Raw genomic sequence first — 4382 nt, forward strand, 5'->3', positions numbered from 1 at the left:
TTTCTTTCTTGAAATTATTTGTGAAGTGGGTAATTTCCTGTCGTAACCAAAATCACGATGGGACGACGAACCAAAAAAATAAAAACGGGTTTAAAAGGATATTTGGAGTCGTCACCATAGTTATTTCTGGGAAACTATGGAAAATCATAAAGATAAGACAGGTCGGCAAAAAAACTAGATTTTGGATCCGGGAGTCGATTACGTGTAGGGAAGGTGTTAGCACCCTATAGTGCCCGCTCGAGGGCGGTACCTTTAATTAAAAATGCAAAGTTGATGTGGTTTTCAAAATGTTAATTTTCACCAAAAATAATAAGACTAAAATGCTAAAAAGAAACAAACTTTTTTTTTTAATTTTTTGGGCCCGACAAGGATTGACCTTGGTCCTATGTATTCTCATTCAACATGAGAAATCAGGGTTACGTAGTTCTTTAGAAGATATTTGGAAAACTATTTGAAAAATGATTTGATTTTTTGGAAGTGAACATGACAAGAATTGGCCTTGCTCCTACGTATCTCACAATGGAGAATCAAGGATCATGTAGTTCTTAAGAAGATATCTTTGTTTGAAAATGTTGATAATTTTATATTTTTGAAATTTTATATTTTTTGGTATTTTGAATTACTTGAAAATACGTGTCACACGATGCGAGCAGTCAGACATACACTAAAAGAGAAATAAATATATTTTTGGTATTTTTAAAAATGAGTATCATACGGTGCGGACGATAGGACATACACCATTAAGTGGAAGAGAATATTTTTCATTTTTTAGATTTTGTTTTACATTTTTTGTGAATTTTCATGATTTTTAAATGTTAAAATAAATAAAAAAATAAAAATAAAAATAAAAATAAAAAATAAAAATAAAAATAACATGTGTACGAAAGTGGAGACAAAAATAAAAATTGGAAAATGAATAATAATAGAAAAGCATGGAGGGTGTAAGCACAAAACATAGTAGGGTGCAATAAGTAAAGATATGAAAATAAGTGTGTGAATTGAGAAAAACAGGTGCAATCAGCAAAGACATGAAGGGTGTAAACATAAACAGTAGGGGTGTGATGAGGAAAAACTGAAAATGGAAGAAAAATGCAAAAGAAAAATGGGGTGTAGTCAGCAAATGAAAACCAAAAACACAGAAACAATTCAATTCTGCAAATAGGGGAGGTGTAGATATTAAGATGGGAGGTGCACGGAGCAAAGGTCAGATCCAATCCGTTTAACAAAAAGAAAACCCTAATTAAAAATAGGTTAAATTATTCCTTTGGTCTCCATTTTCATAGCAAAATATCAATTTGGTCCTTCAAATTTTTTTATCTCAATTTGGTCCCTATTTTGGAAAATTTGATGCAATCAAGTCATTTCCGTTAGTGCAGTAGTAACGGTGTTTAATTGGGTGCCACGTGTCAATTTCTGGATTTTTTGAATTTTTTATTTATTTTTTGATTTTTTTGATTTATTTTTTTTTTTAAATTTTTAAAAAAATTAAAAATTTGCCACGTGTCAAGCTGACATCGTGCCATGTAGCAATGATAGTGCCACATATCACTATTATGCTAGGTGTCATTTCCCTATTCTCAATTTGGTCCCAGTATTTTAATTTTTGTCTCAATTTAGTCCTAATTTTTGTAAAACTTGTGCAATTTTGTCCCTCTCCAAATTTAGACAAAATTTAATTTTTGTATAAATGTGCACAAATATTTCTATAAAAATTGATATTTCAAGTAAATATTTTTAACAATATTAAGTTTATTTTAATTTATATTTTACATTAAACTTTATTTAAAATTGTTTTAAAGTTGTTAATAGAGAATAATGCTAATAACAAAAAAAAATCATAAATTATATTGATATTTTATTACATCGTACTTTAATATTATTTTTTATTTGAATTTATATTTTAAATAATTGCATATTTTTAAAATGCATAAAATTTAATAATTTCTATACAAATGATTTAGTTGGTGTAAAAAGAATAATTATATAAATTTAAGAAAACAATTTTAAGTAAAATTGAATGTGAAACAAATTTAAATAAACTTAGTTTTGTTGAAAATATATAATAAAAATATCAATTTGAATAAAAAAATCAAATTTAATAAAAATGTTTGTATAACATTTATATAAAAGTTAATTTTTGTTTCAATTTGGAGAGGGACAAAATTGCACAATTTTTACAAAAATTAGGACTAAATTGAGAAAAAAAATTAAAATATAGGGACCAAATTGAGAATGAGAAAATAACACTTGGCATAATTGTGACACGTGGCACTGTCACGATCACATGGCACTATGTCAGCTTGACACGTGACAAATTTTTAATTTTTTTTTAAATTTTAAAAAATAAATAAAATCCAAAAAATCCAAAAACTAACACATGGCACCCCATTTAGCACCGTTACTACACCACCAACGAAAAAGACTTGATTGCATCAAATTTCCTAAAATAGAGACCAAATTGAGATAAAAAAAATTGAGGGACCAAATTGATATTTTGCTACAAAAATGGGGACCAAAGAAATAATTTAACCTTAAAAATAAAGCATATTCCCTCCACTACGACACCTCCTTCCTTTCGATGCCAATAACACGAGTCCAGCCTCTGGGACCGCGTCTACACAACCTGAATCACCGGCGACGACGTCGACCACCGTCGTAAGCCTCGCCGGCGACGATATCGTTGTTCGATTCATCTCGCGTGAGGCACCCCTGCACCAACGTCCACAACTCTTCTCTTTCTGGGAAATCTGAATCGAGACATGGTAGCCACATTGCTGTCACCGTTTGCCTTCGTCGTCGACGCCTAGAGCCGACGATGTTGCTTCTTTTCCTTCTTGAGCGAGCCACTGTCACTAGGTTCACCACTGACGCACGACCACACTCCTTTGCTCGAACTCCGACTTGACATGACTCACTCTAATACCAAATCATGTGGCTGCCACGACCAAGACCGTCACCCCGTTGTAACCAACCAAAGACGCCGCTGGCGACAGCAGCGCCAACCACGGACCTCGACGATGAGGGCCTAGGGATATGCGACCTTCACTCTCCCTCTTTTCAGACGCGACTTGAATTGCTTCCGCGCGAACCCCAAGGCCACTATCATTGGTGCGCGTCCTTTGTTCATCTACGTGTTATGATTGGATCTGGCTGATTGGGGAAAATGAGACTAGAATGGGTTTCTGATCCAGTGTGGTATTGGATTGCAGGGATGGGGTTGTGATTCTATTTTTTTACTTGTGTGTTCTGTTTGTAGGTTGAAATGGTGCTGTGATGTTGAGGTGGTGGTCCTCGAATGGGAATGTTGCGGGAAGGTGGTGATAAGTTTTTTGGTGTATTTATGATGCAAACTATGTTATGATGAATGAGCAAAGAATGGTGAGGATATGTCTAGTTATGTGGTGATGAATGATGGTGAAAGAGAGAGGATGACGGGGTGGCAGATGAAACTGGTTTGGGTGTTATGTGTGCACAAGCGGACGAGACTCGAGGAGAATAAAGTGGCGAGGGGATGAGACCGTGAAGGGGGAAAGAAAAGTATGGGAATCGTGGGATGAGGCGATGTTTAAACAGTTCCTTTTTCCAGCACTCAAGTAAAAGGAACATTTGAGCAACAGAGCATAACCAGTTTGGGTCATGAACGAAATAAACAACGAGATAATGCAGGTCACACACGCACAAATACATCATATCGCATTCATATCACATTTGTTAAGAACAATACACAACAAATCCATTCATATCACATTCGTTGAGAACAAAACATAACAAATCCAACACACCATGTCATTCTCCCACAAGTATTCAAGGCATAAACCTTACCTCTTGAAGCTCCTGGTTCTCCTTGCTCTCGTTGCTTCTCCTTTCTCCCTCTTTACTTTGTTGCTCTAGATATTGTAAAACCCGCGAAATTTAATTAGTTAATTAATAAATGTGGGTAGGAAGAACATTTATGGTATTTAATTTTGATTTGTATGATGTGAAAAAGTACTAGCTCAAGTGGTTGAAAGTACTTAATTGTGTGAGAGGACTTGGGTTTAAGTCCTATGTATGCCAATTGTGTATTTATTTGTTATTGTTTTAAATATATGTTAATCATGTAGTGAAATAATATAATACTTGAATTATATTAGTTAACAAGAAACATTAATTGGCTTGGTGGTTTAGCATTGATTTGGTATTGGCAAGGGGGTGGGTTCAAACCTTGGAGAACTCGAATTAAACTTTATTTTTGCCAAACTTAGTTTTGGCTTGAATGTGAAGAGTTGAAGGAAAACCTAGATGCATGGGCAGCCAAGGTTGGTTGAAAAACGGACCATAAAGGAGTAATGAATGATAATAAACATTACCATTAAAACTTAAATTCGTTTTTGGTAATTACC

At 34.1% G+C, this 4382-nt stretch overlaps 1 long non-coding RNA gene across 1 annotated transcript; it reads left to right on the forward strand.

Moving 5' to 3' along the window:
* Positions 1 to 2592: 2592 nt before the first annotated feature.
* On the forward strand, positions 2593 to 4116 carry LOC146887813 (uncharacterized). Its single transcript, XR_014993542.1, has 2 exons — positions 2593 to 3108; positions 3257 to 4116. It is a non-coding gene; the product is annotated as an uncharacterized LOC146887813 (long non-coding RNA).
* The last annotated feature ends 266 nt before the right edge of the window (positions 4117 to 4382 follow it).

Source organism: Vigna unguiculata, chromosome 3 (assembly GCF_037176805.1).
Source record: "Vigna unguiculata cultivar grain cowpea cultivar isolate G323 ecotype 2 chromosome 3, ASM3717680v1, whole genome shotgun sequence".
In the NCBI taxonomy this organism is placed as follows: Eukaryota; Viridiplantae; Streptophyta; class Magnoliopsida; order Fabales; family Fabaceae; genus Vigna; species Vigna unguiculata.